The following is a 21,257-nucleotide window of genomic DNA, read 5'->3' as shown; positions in this document are numbered from 1 at the left end:
AAAAACATATACGGTACTTTTCCTTGAACTTGTTAGAATAGCTACTAGAAATAGAGTAAAGGGAATAGAAATTACAAGTAAAGCGAATATGAAAATCTAATAACCTTTATATTCAAGTAAACCGCTTTAACTTTAGAAACTTATTTATTATGTCATGACGCTACGTCGATTCGTAAAGGAGCTTTGACATGGGGAGAAGAAACGTTAAGAAACTCCCAGCCCATATTCATATACAGTATAATAATAATACAATAATAATAATAATACTTTATTTCATTTTCTTTTACACTCACTGCAAATAACATAAATTACTAAATGTACAATATTTATTACATAATACCAATTATTTACATCTTTTTATCGCTAATTGTAACAATACATTGAACATTGAAAATCGCAGTGATATTAAAAGACCTCTGACCCCGAAACTAGTTAAAACTGTATCTTCGGGGTCAGTGATTCCTCGACAAATGACAATGACAAACGAAACAAATTTAAAAAATAAAAATTAAATGTGAATGTGTGTGTGTGTGTGTGTGTGTGTGTGTGTGTAATTCTTAGTGAGTAGGTTACAGTAGACTTTCCGTTTCTGAATATGATAATTGTTTAAGATAATTGGTGGTTTTCTCTTTTACCTCAAAATTGCTTAGTGTGTAGATAAAAGTCTTTTCATGAATCTTATTGTAAAGCTTAGAGGAGAGAGCATCATATTGACGTTTTGCGAAGGCCGTTTTACATTTTATTATGGGACATATATGGGTGCGGCGTCGTTCAAGAACAGTCACGTTGAGGGGTAGGGTCGCTATCTATATATATATAATCTATGTACAACATACATCCAATAAGTTGAGGATTATTTAATAAATTGTTTTTATATTAAAATACTAAAATAACACATACTAGCCACATTTAATAGTCACTGACAATAAAAAAGCTTAAAAGATTAATAATCTAACAAGCTTACGTAGTAAAATTCGGTGAGAAGTAAGGTGGGAGGGGAGGCTCCTTTGCACAGGAAGCCGGCGAATTACAATGCAGTGGCGCTCAGCATTCTTGAAAAACCTAAATATTATTTCACTAGCTACGGCGCCCTTGAAACCAAAACACAATAATGCTTAAACATTACTGCTTTACAGCAGAAATAGGCGCCGTTGTGGTACCCAAAATCTAGCCGGCATCCTGTGCAAAGGAGCCTCCAACATAAATACATAAAAGCAACCATGACTCAAAAACAAATATCCATATTGGTCATAATATAGATGTTTCTACTTCGTCGGATTACTCTTGACAGAGCAGTCGTGGTCACGTCGAACGACGAACGATTCTACGCCAGTTATCCCTGGCTATTGCTTCTCTGGCACATGTGTTGAGGGGAGTATTGGTTAAGGCTTTGATCTGGTCTGTCCAGCGCATAGGGGAGCGTCCTCTTGACCCACTGCCGTTGACCCTTCCCTGAACAACAAGTCTCTCTATGCATGCTCTCCACGTCGCGTGATATGTCCGAAGTATCTGAGGATATATAGATGTTACCTACCAGTATTCGAACCCGGGACCCATTGGGAGTCGTCAAAATCATCATTGATCGGAAAAATAAGTCGTCGACAATTAGGATACAGGAAAAAGAAATACCAAATACAACAGTGTTTCATACACAATATAACCCCGTATTTGTGTTTACTCGATATAATAATTAATTACGTTGTTGATGTAATGGCAACGTCCACGATATTTACTCCAATCTACTTCACTTAAACTTGAATACATATCATATTAGTAAATATGAATTTTCATCAATATAATAGAAATTTCCTAAAAGTGAACAGACTTCGTTTTAGTTGGGGAAAAGCTTTAGCCATATTTTGTACGTAAAATCAAGACCTGTTTTTTGTAGTTCGATTAAGTTTTGCCATTTTGTAGGGAGTCAGATCCGGTTGCTATAGAAATTTTGGGACTTTTGTTGTGTGTTGTGAAAGTGGGTTATCGTGATGAAAGACTACACGTTGTTTGTTCAATTCCGGCCGTTTTTTTTTTTAATTTAGCAGAAGTTATTTAAATGAAAATGCAATGTCTTGTTGAAATTTCTAGGTACAACTTCTAATCATTCTAAATCAGTGTTTCCCACCATTCTTAGGCCATGCTCCAACTTAACATTTCAAAATTTTTTTATGCCCACATACAAACATAATTTTTTTACCATTAAGAAATGTTTTGTTCCCTTAAGAAATACAAATGATAAGTTTTTGGAAGAAATCATAATAAAATTGTTATCAATACATCGTAAGTAAATTCCAAAACATATAATGAAAAACTGAATTCAAATTAATTATTACATTGATTTTTCTATATTATTGATTTAGTGCGACCCTTGCGCATGATGCTTGCTGCACAGAGATTTTATATTAAGTTGCAATTTTTTAGCTTTAAAATCAAATCCCCGCGTTGTGTTATATCAAGTCGTTTTTTTTTTCAGTAAATCATTAACAGCACTAATACCACATTCAGCTAAATATGAAGATGGAAACGGTAGTGAAAGTTTTTTGCACATTCTTGGAATTCACCTTTTATGTTAAATTTGTCACCAATTGCATTTAAAATTAAGCATTAGATTTAAATAACCCCAAGCGAAAGTCGAGCCCATTTTTAAATTGCCCCCCTGAGGGGCGGGTCACCACGTTAGGAGACACTGTTCTAAATGAAAGAATGTAAACTATAGCATTGAATCATAATCATCAGTCATAGTTTTAATATCGATCAACTAATCATGATTTATTACAAAATACAAGCTCAGGCTTGAGCTACAAGTTCCGCAATCTTTACAAAAGAATTTTTCTTGGAGCGAACCTTTTGTTATCGTTTGTATTCTACGAACAATGGAATACAATGAACTTACATGTACACAATGCTTATAAATATACTAAAAGTCGACCATAACCCAAAATACTACGGTGTATACATAATATTATTTTCTTAACAATAACATAACTCAGCTTGAATATATATTCATAACCTAAAACGTTATTTACTTACAGTCGTTCCCAATATAATATCTACAGAAACACATAAATTACTACATTCTACTGTAAGTAATTAGCTGTAATAATTTGAAGCTGTCCCAATATACTCGATAAGTCATTCTTATCGCTTTACATTGGGACGCGTGAATTGCAATTTCCATACAAACTTCTATCGCTGGTAAGCTATAAGTCCTCCCATTAACAGACAGCATGTACGGATAAGGTGAGTAACCGTCAATAAGTTTATTGGGACAGAAAAGTTAACGATAGCTACGATTTTTATCTAAAGTAACCACAACCGGAGATAGACTGAATATTGGTAACGGCCGTTAAAGAGCCCACGTTGTTGGAAAGAAAAGGTAATCTTACTTTTGAAAATAAAAGTTGCAAAAATATTAATATTAAGATTATTACTGTTAGCTTAAGAACTTCATAGACCATATTAATTTCAGTTTACATAGAGATCATTCACTACGCGCAAATTGAAATGTTTGGGTAATAGTTCATGATATATGATTGCTTTTTGCTTAAACGCTTCAAACATATCTGTTGACTAGGAATTAGATCGGCTCCTTGCCAGTACCGACTTACGTAGTAGCTACGGACCCTCCTACTTATATTCCTGCTTCTGCGAATCTATTGCAAAGGCCACGCAAATATTAGTAACAACCTTTTTGAATGAATGTACATTAATACAAAATATAAACACACAAATTGTTTGAATGTGCCTTAATATTAATTATATTAATAATCTATTTCATTTTAATTGTGCTTATTGTTTGCAGTACTATTGACATTTATGTTTCAGAACCAGTGGGAGGCTCCGTTGCACAGTTGCCGGCTAGATTATGGGTATCACAACGGCGACTATTTCTGCCGTGAAGCAGTAATGTGTAAACTTTAATGTGTTTCGGTCTGAAGTGCGCCGTAGCTAGTGAAATTACTGGGCCAATGAGACTTTAACATCTTATGTCTCTAAGTGACGAGAACAATTTTAGTGCCGCTCAGAATTTTTTGGTTTTTCAAGAATCTTGAGCGGGACTGCATTGTAATGTGCAGGGCGTATCAATTACCATCAGCTGAATGTCCTGCTCGTCTCATCCGTTATTTTCATAAAGAAAATATCATAGTATTAAAATATTCAATAAAATTATAACAAGATTATAATGTGGAACTGTCTTATTATAATTCTTTGAAAAACAGTTCTAATAGAACTAAATGATGTCTGCAAAATTTAAAACTCGCAACTCTAAATATTATTTTATTCGTACTCAGTTATTGTTGGTTGTTTTGATGTATTACAGGAGCAGTAAGGAAATAAATTATGATAAAACGACAAATCTTTACAATATCTACTCATGGTCAAGTATGCTTAACTGTCTTGTTACTTGTACTATATGTCTATAATATACTTTTATATTATGTTGTCTATTTAAAACTTCTTTGTTAATAACTTCGCTTACAGAAACGAGTCTTTATTTGCGTTCACTTTTAAAACTTGCACTTTGTCGGTCTGCCGCTGTTTCTCCTGTCGATGGCGGTGCCTTCAGCAGATCACACCGCAGCGAACACCAGTTCTTTTCTATCTTCTTCTTTCTTCTTAATTCACTTTCCACTTTTACACTACTTCTACGTCTCCATTCCATACACTGGAATGTGTATTGAACCCGGGTCTACTGCGTCTGAAGTAAACACTTTTCCGCTGAGCTACGAGTATTGCTGACGGAGCTTACGAAATTATCAATGCCTTGGAGTTTGACAACTCTCGTCATGTACGTTGCTGCACGACATGAACTTTGACAACTCTCGTTATTTACGTCGAAGCGTTGCTACGCAACTTTAATGTACAATTGGTATGTTTTTTGATATCACAATTTCAAAATGGCTAATTTACTCCTGGGCAAATAAATCAAGTCAATACAACAAAATAGGTGAAATATCATGTATAAAAAACTGAAATGTCCAAGTTCCAACATTAAAGAACTGACCTAGGCCACTTAAACAAATAGTTGAAAACAGGTCGAGAGCACCAGAACGATTCCCCGAGGGAAGACAGCTTTTCATATTCCGTCTTGTTTGTCTTCAAGCCGCGATACTTCAACAGTCAACATACGAAAGTAATTTACACAAGTCGAAATAGACCGTTTTGAAATGACGAACACGAGACGTGTTTGGTGTACTTGTGCCTTATGTTATTTGCCAAACTAAAACGATCCGAGCTAAGTCAACATATTTAAATTAATGTGGCTTGATAAATTGTAAGACTTATTAACAACATGGTTTAGCCTTAAGTTTAAATCATCTGAAACAATTTATGAAATATGAGTGTATTTTTTTATGGCTAAGAAGGACAAAAGGGGATTGGGGTCACCTGGTGTTAAGTGGTCATCGCCACCCACATTCTCTTGCAACACCAGAGGAATCACAGGAGCGTTGCCGGCCTTTAAAGAAGTTGTGTGCGCTTTTTTTGAAGGTATTCATATCGTATTGACTCGGAAACACAGTACTAGGAAGATCATTCCACAGCTTGGTTGTACGTGGAAGAAAGATCCTTGAAACCACACTGTACGGAACGTCGCACATCCAGATGTGGGGATGATATTCTAATTTGTGGAGTGTCATTCGAAGGTGGAATAAGTTTACTGGTAAGTATTATGTTAGGAAAAATAACTGAATACCATTATAGGTTGTTTAATTTTAGTTATTTATCTAATGTTTAAATTAATTCTGATGATTTCACAGTTGATTTAAAAAGTCATATTTTCTTTTGTCATACCACAAATTCAGTCATAAATGGGAGTTCTTATAAATCATGAGAAAAAGAAAATTGATTTTCTGGAGATGTGTGGTGCTGGAGGAAAATACTGGAAGTTTCGTGGACCGAGTTTCTCGTCGTCCAACGTTTCTCCAAGAACTTGGCATAAAACAACGCCTTTCGGTGTTAGTACAGAGTCGCATTCTTAAGTTCTTCGGACACGTCTCCCGGCGCGAGAGTGATTCCATTGAGCACCTTGTCGTGCAGGGCAAAGTTTAAGGCACTAAAGGGCGAGGAAGGTCGCCCATGCGATGGACCGACCAAATGAGGTCTACTGTGTGCGGTCCAAGGAACGAGTGTACCAGACTGTCGGCCAGCAGGGAAAAGTCGCGAATGCTCGTGAGGCGAATCCCATGGGCTCCAAAAGATGTCACTTCGTGATAACCACGACCGTTCTGCCAAGAGTGTAACGAAGAAGAAGAATATAACATTAAATAACTTTAAAAAAGAACTGTTATAATTTACATTTACAAGTAGCAACACGTCCAAAAAAAACCTAGCTAATGGACGGATTAAACATATTATTATGTAATACATTCAATATAAATTTTAAAACTTCGGTCCAAGAATCAGATCACTCGTATCCAATGTCTGTTCCACTGGCTGGCACCTCAACAACAAAAGACTTGTCTTAATTTCATCCCCTTTTGAAACTATTATCCATTACCCTTATTTATAAAATCATGTGCAATACTATCTAGTACAACTAATCTAGTGCACTCTATACTGTTTTATGATCATAGTAGCTTCTACCAGTGGTGAGTGGGAGGCTCTTTTGCACAGGATGCCGGTAAGGTTATGGGTACCACAACGGCGCCAATTTCTGCCGTGAAACAGTAATGTGTAAACTATACTGTGTTTCGGTCTGAAGGGCGCCGTAGCTAGTTAAATTACTAAAATATATAACGTAAATACCCGTCATAATTAATAATTACAATAGTAGCTTTTGTTCCTAGAACTTTCGTGTTCTTCTCTCGCCGCCCTCTAGTTAGTCAAGTCTATTTCCAATATCTTGAATATGAAATAAATTCTAATATTAAAAATAGCTTATAAAACATATAGTTTATTGGTTGAATTTTCTTTGGGCTGCTTGACATTATTTAATCCCTCGTGAGTCCGAAGTGTTCTATTTGAATTGTGGTTAAAGGGTCGTTGCCAATGTATCCGAAATATTTACGAAAATTAATTCATAATGTGGTCCACATTGTGAATGTGTGAAGTGAATTTTTAAATTAATTTTTTGTTACGATTTTTCGTATTAATAATTTATATTTATATATAAATTATAAATATTGACTGACATAATTGTCAGTCAATATTATTATATTATGATATATGACGACTCATATAGCACAGTGGTTATTGACCTACTGAACTAGAGGTCCCGGGTTCGAATTCCGGTAGGTGCAGTCATTTCTATGATGAATATGAATGTTTGTTTCCGAGTCATGGATGTTTATAAGTATTTATGTATGTTTAAGTATGCATATTGTATTAAATATATCGTACAGGCTATGCCTTGCCTGGGGCAAGATAATTTGTGTAAGAGTGTGTCAATATTAATAAATGCTTTTTACGAATATTATAGCGATAGCGAGAATCAGCTTCGCCAATAGCGGCCACAGCAAATAAGTTAAAACTATTTGAAATAAAAACCTCTGTAGTACACTGACACCTTGGTTACCACAGTTAACTATTGTTATGGTTTGACAGAGTGACTAGCTAAATAAATATAGATATGACTTCATACTATACTAGATTGAATTTTAGAAAAGGATATCGGTGTGCGGTCATATCGTAAAAATTCACACACATATTTTTTCTCTATGAGTAACATGAAAAGGTGGTGATCACTTAATATCAGGTTACCGGTACGCTCGTTTGTCCTCTTCCATAACAAAAAAAAAAAGATTAATTTCATTTTCTGCATAATATAATATACATTATATAATATAAAAGTATGGGACTGCCGTTTTATTGTAATAAATACTTCGAATTGACATAGAACCTTCATGGTTTAGATTTTTGAGTGAAACTTTTTCCACATGGTACCAATAAAGTTCTTCTTTTAAACTTTCAGTTGTTTTTTTTATTCAACTAAGACAAGAAAGATGAATACTTTGAAATTTCGAGTGATTTTTAAATGCGAATACCGATGCCACGCCCGTACTGACGCGGAAGGAACAGCTCCCAATATCAATGTTGTGTTGGGAGAGCGGACTGCTAATAAAAGCATCGTGCGATTTTGATTTAAACGCTTTCGTGTTGGAAACTTTGATTTGAAGAACGAACCACGTGGAAGACCGCACACACAGGTGAATAACAATGAATTGAAAGAGATGGTGGAAGCCAATCCGAGCCTACCAGACTACAGAACTACCCAGGAATTAGCGGCATGGCTTAACGTTACCTTACCAACAATATTGACATAGTAAAAAATATTAAAAATGGGTGCCTCATGATTTGACTGATCTGCAGAAGGAAACGCTTTTTGAAACTTGTGTTGCTTTACTGAATCGATGCAGAAATGCAGGATAATTGGATCGAATTTTGTCATTGTGATAACCGTAAGTGAAAAATACAATAGCTGACCACAGTTCAAACGCCGTAACAGTATCCAAAAACAAAGCTCACCAATTAAAAGGTAGTGGTAACTGTTTGTTAGTCTCAGCATGATGTTTCGCACTATAGATTTCTCCGATTTGGTCAAGCAATAACGGCAGATGTCTACTGTGCCGAACTCCGAACGAAGATAGCAAAACTAGCAGTTAAACAGCCTCGACTCATGAATCGATCTTCACCATTATTGCTCATATAGCACGAGAAACCATTTTAAAACTCTACAGGAATTGCAATTAGAAACGATTCTTCCGTATTCGCCAGACCTTTCTCCAACGTACAACCATTTTTTTCGTTCTTTGGACAATATTCTACATGATTAAAAGAATTCTTCTCAGGAGGCAGTAAAAAATGCTTTCACACAGTTTATCGTATCTAGATCACCACAGTTGTATCGCAAAGGCATAAATGAGGCCTTCCAATAGGAAGGCCTTCAAATAAGCAGCAATATATAGATAACAAGTAATTATTTTTATCAAACAAATATTATGGTAAATTAAGAAAAGGAATTACAATTTTCCAGTAGGTACAAATCGGCAATTTCTTACTTTTACCCCTAATATTATACCATTACATTTATGCCAAAACGAATAACGTAATTAGATTGAATAAAATTAATCAAGTAAAATAATATTTCTTACTAAATATAAAAATATATATTAATTAATAAAACTGTAATAAAATACTTTATGAAAAAATACTTACTTACTTGAAACTTTTTCGTAAGTCTGTTTTTTTGTAAGTGATTTGTAGCAGATGACCAATTTGAATCATAGTTCAAAGATCTGCCTGCAACAGCAAGAAAATGATTTACGTCGTAATGCATCAAATCGTATCACGAAACAACTTGGCTCTACACTCTGCAGGTACAGCCGCCCCACTACATTCAAATCGAAAAAACAAACATTTTTTTTACAAGAACATAACCTATTTCAAAAAAAATTATATCAAAACAATATAATAAGCACTAAAAAGTATAAGAATAATTGCGTATTCTTCTACAACCTTATAATCACAAATAAAGTATTATGAACGATGCGGGACTCGAACCCACGACCTCTGGCGTTCCGTGCCAGTGCTCTCCCAACTGAGCTAACCGTTCGAGTATCGTCATAAACTTTATAATCAAATTATTTTTTCAGTTCTTCTTAGTAAAATGTAATGAAAAGTTTTAGACTACTTAAAAGTCAATCAAATTATTACGACATATACTTACAATTACAAAAAAAAAAATACAACCAGCTCCAGCTTTGAAATAAAAAAATAATTATCAAAATCGGTTCACGCAGTCTATGACGCAGTCAAAAGTTCTGAGGTAACAAACATAAAAAAAAATATCGTCGAATTGAGAACCTCCTCCTTGTTTGAAGTGGTTAAAAACAGGTGTATTATATGTTCAGTATCAACTTTCCTGGCCAAACACTTCTCATATTATAGTAAGAAGAAGTTTTTTAATATTTAATAAGGTTTTCGTAATGTAACCATCGTATAAATATTTAAACTCCATATTATTTCTTGGCTTAAAATACTAATTAAAATTTTATCCGTACATGAGCTTGCATCGCTACCGGCGCTAACAAGCATAGCCTAAATTCGTTACAAATGCTTAGAAAGTTAGCCTTGCTCGCTGGTTTTTTCAGGGATTAAATTTAATTGCGTTGAAAAGTAATAAATGTTTTATATATAAATATGCCAGTGGGAAGCTCGTTTGCACAGGATGCCGGCTAGTTTATGGGTACCACAGCGGCGCCTATTTCTGAAGTGAAGCAGTAATGTATAAACATTACTGTGTTTCGATCTGAAGGGCGACGTAGCTAGTGAAATTACTGGGCAAATGAGACAACATCTTATGTCTCAAGGTGACGAGCGCATTAGTAGAATTGTTGAATTTTTGGGTTTTTCAAGAATCCTGTGTAGCACTGCATTGTAATGGGCATGGCGTATCAATTACCATCAGCAGAACGTCCTGCTCGTCTCGTCCCTTATTTTCATAAAAAAAATGCATCACTTGGTGATGGATACATATTCGTTCCCTTTGGGGTGGAAGCGATGGGGTTGGGGTTCAACGGCACAAAAACTCATCACAAGGTATTCCAGATTTAACAGATGACCCAAGGTCTGGTATGAACCTCTGTCAGAAGATAAGTAATCCATATCAATTCAACCTCTGCTTCAAAAGATTACTGCAAATGATGGTAATGATGCTGCAATCCCGTCAAAACACTGTGTAAATTTTAGCTATATCTCATGTCCATAAGCTGCCGAACTTTTTTACTGCACACGTTGCAGAGCTTAGTTTGTTTTATGGACTTTCTATATGTGACCTCCTCTGGGCAACATAGTTCTATCAACAATATTTGTTATCTCTTCTTTAAGGAGAACATTTACTTTATTTTACTTTTACGTTAGTGATTACAAATTTCGTTTTCTAAAGTAGCTCATAATAGTTAACCATATTGGAGATCGCGTCAATTACATCACCTTAATATAAAATTTGTTGTGTTACTTAAAATAAAAGTGTGCGAAAAAAACACTATTTGATGAAGCTTAATCAATACGTTGGATGAGGGCAGGACATGGAAATCTTTTGGGGAGACTTTTGTCCTTCGGTGGACGTTTTCCGGCTGATGACGATGATGATGAATCAACAAATATTTTTTTAATTCTTCATCCTAGATACGATTTATTTTGTTTCAGAGATAAAATTATCAATGGCGTTATGGTTATAGTTTTACTAAAATGTCGTTCTAAACAATAATTTGTTATTTTTGATAGTGATAACCCTCACTACTGGGATTAATTACACAATTTAAATTTGAAAACAAAATTTATGGACGAAGGTGTTTTACTGTGTAAATTTTTTTTTTTATGTTTCGTCACACAAACGATTTGGAGAAATAAAATATGTTACACTTTTGAACTGTTTATAATTACAATTACAAATGAACTCGTTAAGGGAACAACGATATATTATGTTATCAAGCTATCATGAAATGTCCATACACATTTTTGTTAATATCCCAGATAAGCCTAAAACTAAAATTTTCTGAAAATTTTGAAAAAAGTTACATTATTTACTTTATTAGATCTTATGCAACATAAAAAAAAATATGAAAAAAAAATTAAGTGTAAGGCTTTCAGGGAAACAGCCGTCCTATATGTAGGACAGTAGGATAATAAGAGGAAATAAAAGACCATTTATGACAAAACAGAATGTAATCAAAAAGTGTAGTTTATTAGATAACTATTGATTATATTACCCATTGTTATATGTAATTTACTAGATTAACACTATTTATGAATGATATGTTTCAAAACACTTGACACACACTCCAACATCACATTTCTTGCAACGCGTCAAACATTTTTTGTGACATTGACGACAGTGTGTTTGCTTCGATTGAGGAATAACCAGATGATTCATTTGGTCTTTACGACTATCAGCATGTTCATGATGGGAGGGTCGGCTAGGCCCTCTTTTGGCATTTTTTCTGTTTGATTCAATCAAAGCAATTGCTACCCTTCTGCGAAAGCCAAGATGATCCAGTTTTCCATGATTTATTTTATATAACTGCCATGCATTATGTTCGGCAAGATCAATCATGTGTGTGAGCAACGGCATGTACCATTTCTTACCTCGTATACCAATTCGGTAATGTGAAATATTTTCATCAGACCGATCCACTCCTCCCATATATTTGTTATAGATGGACACCATATGTGGTTCTTCTATGACAATGTTTCTCTTTTCACTTTGTGAGAAGCGTTTGGCAGATTGTTTAGGATTTATTCCTACAGCATTAGAAGCAATACTGAATATATTATTGTCATGCCATTTAGCAATAATGAACGTGGTGTCATGTGTCGTTCTGTAATCGACAGCACCACGTTCCTTTTTTTTCAGTAACTTCGATGTAATCAGAGGACAACTAGATGTCCTGTTTTCTCGAACTGTCCCAGTGCAACGAAGGCCTTTCTTTGTTATCTCTTCCAGCAAGGGCGTCCCAGTAAAAAAATTATCAAAAACTACGTGGTAAGGAAGGTCGAAGCCACGTGAAATCAGCACATCGTAAAAAGTGAGAACAACGCTTGCACCCAGCCGCAATTCTTTATATATTGGATTGCACATAGTTGTAGCACCTTGGTATGGTTCCATCCATAAAACATACCCTAACCGTGTAGCACCAACCCAAGCTTTGAACCCGTACCTAATAGGTTTATCTTTTATGTGCTGTTTGCAGCCATGTCTACCATAGTAGGGGATCATGGCCTCATCTACACTGTAATGCTCTTCAAGAGGCGAAAACTCTAAGAACTTTTTATTTAGAAGTGTAACTAGGGGGCATACTTTTGTGTATTTGTCTTGCAAATCCATATCATTGACATGAAGGTGGCGAAAAATAAAGTCAAATCTATCCCTAGTCATAGCCGAGCTGATCAATTCATTCTTTGTATCAGGGGAGTTTTCCCAATACATTCTTCTACGGCGGAGCCATGAATAACCACTAACCAACAATATGCCGATGAAACATTTCATATCTTCAGTGGTTATGTCTCCAGGCAAATTCTTTTTGACAGCATATTTATTGCTCTCTGACACCAACAACGAAATAACATCTTCATCTAAGAAGTTTTCAAACCACTCAATTGGGCGCTTATCTTGGCAAGCGCCTTGAACATCTGGCCAATTCACGGGATTTTTTGCCAAGTCCCGTTTTCTCCATGCGTAGGTACGCCTACGTTTAGTTCGACCTGTAGAATCAGAAGGTTCTTCTTCTGTATCACTCACGATAATCTGCCCTTGAATCATTACTTCAGCCGGTTGAAGCAGAATGTTTCGTGGCAAATTATTCAAAGTTACATTATCTTCTTCACCCGAATCTTCGTCAGTGAGACAGTCAGGATCAACAGGAGGAGGTAGAATACATATCAGTCGTTCTCTATAATCTTCTTCATTATCAGAAACATTTTCTAAAGCATCTAAAATTTCATGCGCAGCTATCGGTCTGTAAAGAAAAAGTTGTATTATTGTACTAAAATCATGTATATTATCCTACTGTCCTATATATAGTACGCTAGTATTTGTAACAAGTTATACGTAATTTATTTATATTATTTTGCTAGAATATTTATTTAGTACAAAAGTTAAGGTTATCAACTAGATATTAACACAGAAAAAAACAACTCACGAGTAAAATATAACTTTTTATACATACCTGTCATTTGCCATGTCTGCAACGCACTTTTATTACACACTTATAAGTTAAAATATAAGGTAAAAACTGTTAAAATAACTGTCTTTTTATTTTTTCTAATAAAGCTGACACGTTTCTTACTGCAAATCATAAGACTAAATAATCTTAGATAAAGAGGGTATTCTGATATTTTTTTTTTTATTTCTACCGTCCTAAATATAGGACAGTAGGCTTATCTGGGATATAATACTATCCATGACAACCGATGGGTACATCACATGAATTTCTCATTCTCATTACTACGAGGAAACATAATATCATTTGCATAATCATTGTAAAGTATCTCCCGGTCTCCATATTTTGCCAAATGAGTTTACAGCAAAAGCGGCAAATTTGCATTTTCCGTTCTTTATTAACAGCTTATTGTATTACATTCTGATTTATTTTTAGTGAGTTGAATTTCATCACTGCTTTCGTGTTTAGACAATTGAATATTATGTAATAATATTACTTTTATATAAACATTTATTGTATTATTTACTAATTGTAAGAAAATTTAATTCAAACAATAATTTCAAATTGGTTTGCAAACATGAAAAGAAAATTATAAAGTTTTATTACTTTTAATAAAAAGACAACCATTTCAATCTATATCTTAATATTTATAAATTACGTGGCTCGTTGTTTGTCCGCGATGGACTCCTAAACGAATGAACGAATTTAAATGGAGATTACTACATGCAGTGCAGTTTATTTTATTTATTGGGAACAACAAACAACTATACATAATGTCTTACTAAATAATTACAATTCTTACAATATAAATACATGTATAATCAACTATGTTATCCACAGATTACTTATTTGTATTGGAGAAACAAATTCACTAAGCTCACCTTATCACAAAGGTTTTAAAATACATACATAGAATCATACGAATATACATATTAAAACTTATCCACATTATATAACGATATTAGTCAAAGATTACGAAATTATTTTATGCAACTTGTTAAATATCAGTTTCTTAAAGGTACCCACTCTTGTTTCTAGTATGTCAATGTCAAGCAAGTTTTGGTTATAAGATGAGACCATCCTATGAATTGGAGAGCGCATGCCAGCATTTGTACGACACTTTTTTAAGGCAAAAAGTTGATGAGCGCGTGTAGCCCTAGAGAGATGACGTACAGGAACTCGGTAATACAGCTTGCGTGTTAGATCAATGCAATCATATTTATTATGGCATATATCATATAGAAGCATTACTTCAAGTTGTTCACGTCTGGCTTTTAAATCTAGAATATTGTATTTTTCAAGCAATTGATCATACGAAATATTGGCTTTTGTACATCTGTAATGCATACTGCGTAAAAATCTTTTTTGTATTGATTCAAGATACTGTATAGTGGGTTCCAAATAGAAACAGCATATTCAAGTTGTGATCGTACAAGCGATATGTATAAAAGTAACAACGTCGAGGGTTTCTTAAAATTACGCATAGTTCGCATAATAAAACCATACATTTTGTTCGCTTTATTACCTATCCTATCAGTTTAGTCCAACTTGAGAGATAGGATAGTTTTATTTCGATTTGGGACCTATAATTTTTTTTATTTCCAATCAATGATATTTAAAAATATAGATAGGTTACATAGACAACATTCGGTGTTTGAAAATGATACACTAACGCACACATGAATAATTTAACATTGCAATAGCACACTACATTACAATTACACGTCAAAGAAGGATAGTGAATTCAATTATCGCAAGCGACAAAGATATAACTTTAATTTGCTAATTGCTTCGTATTTTTAAAGAGAAAATACAGTTAATTCATCAGATATGATTTTTTACCGTACACCGTGATTTATGCCTAAATTACGATTCATTCATGAGTTCATGTAGTCAAAGCTATAAAGTAGTAGAACTGTATTGAAATTAGGTAGATAATGTGTCATTGATTTTATAAAAAAATAATTTAATATTGATTATAATAAATATAATACATTGATGATATTAATTATTTATATAAAATAATAAAAAAACATACAGACACCAAAACAAAACCGAGAGGTATCACAGTAAGGGTCCCATTTTTACAATTTTACTAACAACGGCTGCCAAAAAGTTTTAAGATTACAATTTTTTTTTTTTTATATCTATCTACATCCGCTACCCACCCTAAAACTTGTTTTAGTAGTTTGATAGTTCAGCTACCTATATACGCACTTGTTTATTAATAATTATTACATTCACTGCAACAGTGACTTTTTTACATCATTTCCTAAAATATTCTACCTCGACCAACCCGCAATAGACAGCATCAATATTTTGTCATTTCTGTACCTTAATCTATGATCGGCTTGGCAGCGATCGGCGTTGTCATGGCAAGATATTTATTTTGTTAGATAAATAATGAAATGAAATAAAATGTTATAATTCATGATTTCTTAACTGTGGTATGTAATTCTATGATTTATTTTTACTTTCGTAATTAGTACATCTTCCCATAACACAAGTCGGCATTTTAATGTTGTACCTATATCAAATTGTAAGCAATTCTGTCAACAACAAACGCGTGTGTACCGTTTTCGTATAGAGAGAGTGACTACGACCAAATGAACCAAGTGACTCTAATTAGGGGATTGATTTTCGGCGCGCTAGTGACATATCTACCTCTTATCTAATATATAAAATTCTTGTGTCATGGTGTTAAACATTGAACTCCTCCGAAACGGCTTGACCGACTCTCATGAAATTTTGAGTGCATATTGGGTAGGTCTGAGAATCGGACAACATCTATTTTTCATCCCCCTAAATGTTAAGGGTGGTTCACACGATTTTTTTTTGACATTTTTTTTTAAATGTTTGATTATGAGTAAGCATTAAAAAATACATACAACTTCAAATTTTCACCCATCTACGATCAACAGTTACTTTTGTATCGCGATTTTAATATCGGCAATACAACATTTGCTGGGTCAGCTAGTAATACTATAATATCATTGTTTCCAATATTTGTTTTGTATTGACATATTTTCTGTGACAGAATTTATTGACGCACGGTATGACAGTTCTGCTGTAAGACAATTTGATTATAATAATAGAGAGCATATTTTACGAAATAATTCTTGACGTTATGAAATCTTATTGACAGATTTATAAAAAAACAGTATTTTATTTATTATATACAACGTCTGCCGGGTCACCTAGTAATATATAAAATTGTCATATCACAATATTAGTTGCTCCTCCAAAACGGCTTGTTCGGTTTTTTGAAATTTTATACGTATATTTTCGTAAGTCTAATATTCGATCGAAATTTATTTTGTTGCATTTTTTAAATTAAAATGGCAATTAAACGTTTGCCGGGTCAGCTAGTAATGTTATAAAACAAAACATATTTCTTAGATTACACTCAGGTATACAGTGAACGAGCACCTTCTCAAACTGTAAAAAGGTTTTAAAAAATACTGGTGTAAATATCTTAACAACCAAAGTCACCGACATAGCCCAAATGATTGCGAAACTGAAGTGGCAGTGGGCAGGGTAAGTAGCTCGACGCACAGATGGCCGGTAGGGCAGTAAAGTCCTCGAATGGCGACCACGTACCGAAAGGCGTAGTGTTAGTAGGCCACCAAGATGGACCGACGATCTGGTCAAGATCAACGGAGTAGGTTGGATGAGGGCAGTGCAGGACCGATCGTTATGGCGGCGATCTTTGGGGGAGGCCTTTGTCCAGCAGAGGACGTCTTCCGGCTGAGATGATGATGATGATGGTGGAAATATCGTAAAACAAAAATGAAAAGTAGTGGTAGTTACCACTGAAGGATCGACAAGATCGCCCTTCATTTATAACCTGCAGAAAATCCTACGTGGTATACAACATTAATAGTAAGCCTATTATGAATGAAGATTATCAATCAGCTGAAACAGATTTGGAAATATGTAGATATTCATCTGATTAAAATCTGTAACCTAAATTCTTGTTCGGACTTTTAATCAGTCGGATTTCCTTTATTTTGCGATAGGTACAAGGTGAATGAAATTATGATTGATATCGCCGCGTGTGTAAATTGATGTTAAATTTTATTGTTTTTCGGTTTTAGTATTGCACAGGATTATGGGTATTAAAACCTACCGTGAAGGAGTAATGTGTAAGCGTTATTGTGTTTCGGTCTGACTGGCGCCGTAGCTAGTGGAATTAATGGGCAAATGAGACTTAACATCTTATGTCTCAAGGTGACGAACGCATTTGTAGTGCCGCTCAGAATTTTTGGATTTATCAAGAATCTTGAACGGCACTGCATTGTAATGGGCAGGGGTATCAATTACACCCAGCTGAATGTCCCTCTCGTCTCATCCGTTATTGTTATAAAAATACTTTTACTTTAAAGTTCGTTTTAGTTACTTCTCGAAGTTCACCTAGCGATGTATGAATGAAAATGTGAATTGTACCACGGCACACGGTAACACCAAATTAATTTTGTCAATCATTTGATATTTACGAGCCATAATTTATGGACCTTGTTTGTATTTTTACAAATAATGTAACAAATAAACCAGTTTTATTTGGTTGATTTAAAAAATATTTCTTTGTTCAAAACTAAACAATACACTGAATTAAAAAACGTAGCATATTTTTTTCATATAAAGTCTCAACGTAAGCCTGTAAGCCCAGGGTCGTTGGTAAGCTTAGATGAACTTTGTTAATAAAGGAGTTTACGAGTATGTGTTCATACACCGCTAAACCAACTCGGAAATACTAACCAGGCTAAAGTATGTGCATTCGATCAAATTGAAATAGCAATGCTGCAGCTAAAACTTTATAAATAAAAGCCTTAAAACTATTGCAATATATATTTATAATTTCACTCATGGCATTTCTAAATAAACATATCATGATTCGATTCTATAGAAATTCTAATGTTCAATGTAACAAAATCTACTATATAAAAATAAGTCGGGTTTTCCTTCCTGACGCAATAACTCCAGAACGCACGAACCGATTTCCACGGTTTTGCATTCGTTGGAAAGGTCTCGGGCTCCGTGTGGTTTATAGCAAGCAGAAAATTCAGGTAAATTTTCAACAGAAAAGCGGGAAAATCTTTTATCACATACAGCGCCATCTCTAATACATAACATGTACTACAAACCAATATTTGAAGTAGATGGCGCCGGTGCGTGATATATTGTTTGACAGCTACTTATTGTTCTCTCTCTCTATTCGTTTCCTAACATTTCAAACCATCAAATCAATCACGTGTATTGTGCAAATTTTTATTGAATTTCAACAGCAGGCATTTGTCATGTGGATCGTGCATTTGAGGTTAAATTCACCACTTTGTCCATAGTCCAATGAATGCCTAGAGGACCACGTGTGAACATCGGCCACCGCACAAGACATGCAAGCCAGCAACAAGTGTATTCACAGAACTTAAGCGAAGAAAGACAAAATATAATAAAAGAAAATGCCTGATTGAAACAACGCGTGAGCACACGAAGATCATTGGCATCATACAATCGCTTGGCATTACAATATGATCCCACTGCGAACTACAGTGATGATGAAAATTTAGATATTTTATTTTTTATTTTATTTTATTTTATTTGGGAAACTTACAGCCATTTTTACAAATTTTACACAACAAATAGATCAATAAATGCTAATTGCAAGCTTCCACATATGTTTTTAAATTGCTTAAGCTCAGATTAATATATAACACAAACAATACTGTAACACAAAATAGGTTCTAACATATGAGATTAAGTGCTTTCTTTTTATTATGTTAGACTTACATCGACACTGTCTTTGGTAAGCACATTCTTAGCTACACGAGGACTACAAGTAAAGAGGTCAAAACGGTCATCATGGTTAAGCTTGTTGAACTGCCGCATGCAACGAGGAAAAAAGCTATTTTTCCGGTAGTTAGTGTGGCTGGAATCGATGCCAAACAAAGCCGGTTTCCTAAGACTACGAGTAGGAACATTAAGATTAATTTTGCTAAGAAGCTCCGGACTATCAATGTTATTTTGGGCTAATTTCAGTAAGAACGCGATGTCAGATATGTTTCGCCTCTGATGTAATGGAACTAGATGGAACATCAGGCTTCGCTGTGGATATTCAGACATTGGTATATTAAATTTATATGACAGGTAACGCGTGAATTTCCTTTGGATTCTCTCGATGTTGTCTGAGTATATTTTATAACAGGGATTCCAAATTTGAGACCCGTACTCTAGATGACTACGTACGTAGGCGCAATAGATAATTTTTATAGTTTTCATTCTTTTAAAATTCTGTGAAGCACGGATTATAAATCCAAGAGCCTGATAGGCTCTATTTACTACAGCATTAACATGGTCATCGAACATTAATTTATTGTCATGAATTACACCTAGATCTTTAATGTTTTTTATAACAGCTAAATTTTGATTTTTAATCTTATAGTTATATTCAAAAACGTTTCGTTTACGAGAAAAATTTATAAAAAAGCATTTAGAGACATTTAAATCTAACTTGTTGAGTGTACAATAGTTATCCAGCCTGTTCAAGTCATCTTGGAGAAGTAAAGCATCATGAAGATTGTTAACAGTCTTGAAGATTTTCATGTCGTCAGCAAATAATAAAAACTCTGAATTCGAAAAGCATGAGCTGATATCGTTAATAAATATAACAAATAGCAGGGGTCCCAACAATGATCCCTGAGGAACGCCTGACGGATATTAACCCACGTCGAGATATAACCATTCAGAACAACCGCTTGAGACCTATTTAGAACGTAGGAAGAAAACCATCTATACAAGTCACCATGGATGCCTAGAGAATATAATTTTGACAGTAGTATACTATGGTCAATACGGTCAAAAGCCTTGCTGTAGTCAGTATAGACAGTGTCAACCTGAGAACCTTTATCCATATGAAATGTTGAGTAATCATTAAAAGTAATTAGATTTGTCACAGTTGACCTTCCTCGCAAGAAACCGTGCTGTTGAGGGATAAACGTTGATTTAATGTTATTGTATAGCTGGTTGTACACAATACGCTCTAAGATTTTTGCTAACAAACATAACTTACTAATAGGTCTGTAGTTTTCTATTTGATTTTTAGAACCTTTCTTGTGAATCGGTGATATTAATGCTGATTTCCATACAGCTGGCATAATTCCCTCAGTAACGGAACGACGAAAGAGTATTGTCACTGGCTTAAACAGTTCGTTGGCGCAATTAACTAGAAGTAGTGCTGGTATGGTGTCGGGACCAGCTGACTTACTAAGATCTAGATGATTCAAGAGTCGTCGAACCTCCTCTGCAGACACTTCAATAGAGGAAATACTGCAAGACGTATTTTGTAAATTTGGAAAAGACGAAACATTGTCAGGTTGAGTGTCAGGAGCCAAAAAAGTCGATCGAAAGTATGAAGAGAATAGATCGCAGATTCCTGGACCAATGTCACTGCTAGTACCAGAATAAGTCATTGTTGCAGGATATATACTACTAACCCTTTTACTCTTCATATAAGACCAAAACTTCGTAGGGTTGGCAGCAATGTTATTTTCTATTTTGGTTATGTACTCTTTATAACAATTATCTTCAGCTGCTTTAACTCTA

General features: G+C 34.5%; 1 pseudogene; it reads right to left on the bottom strand.

The window, feature by feature from the left end:
* LOC126975715 (uncharacterized) overlaps positions 1-19,275 on the bottom strand; it is a 40,334-nt pseudogene extending 21,059 nt beyond the window's left edge.
* Between the last annotated feature and the right edge of the window lie 1,982 nt (positions 19,276-21,257).

Source organism: Leptidea sinapis, chromosome 37, assembly GCF_905404315.1.
Source record: "Leptidea sinapis chromosome 37, ilLepSina1.1, whole genome shotgun sequence".
NCBI classification, from domain to species: domain Eukaryota; kingdom Metazoa; phylum Arthropoda; class Insecta; order Lepidoptera; family Pieridae; genus Leptidea; species Leptidea sinapis.
This window is presented reverse-complemented; position numbering and strand designations above follow the sequence as displayed.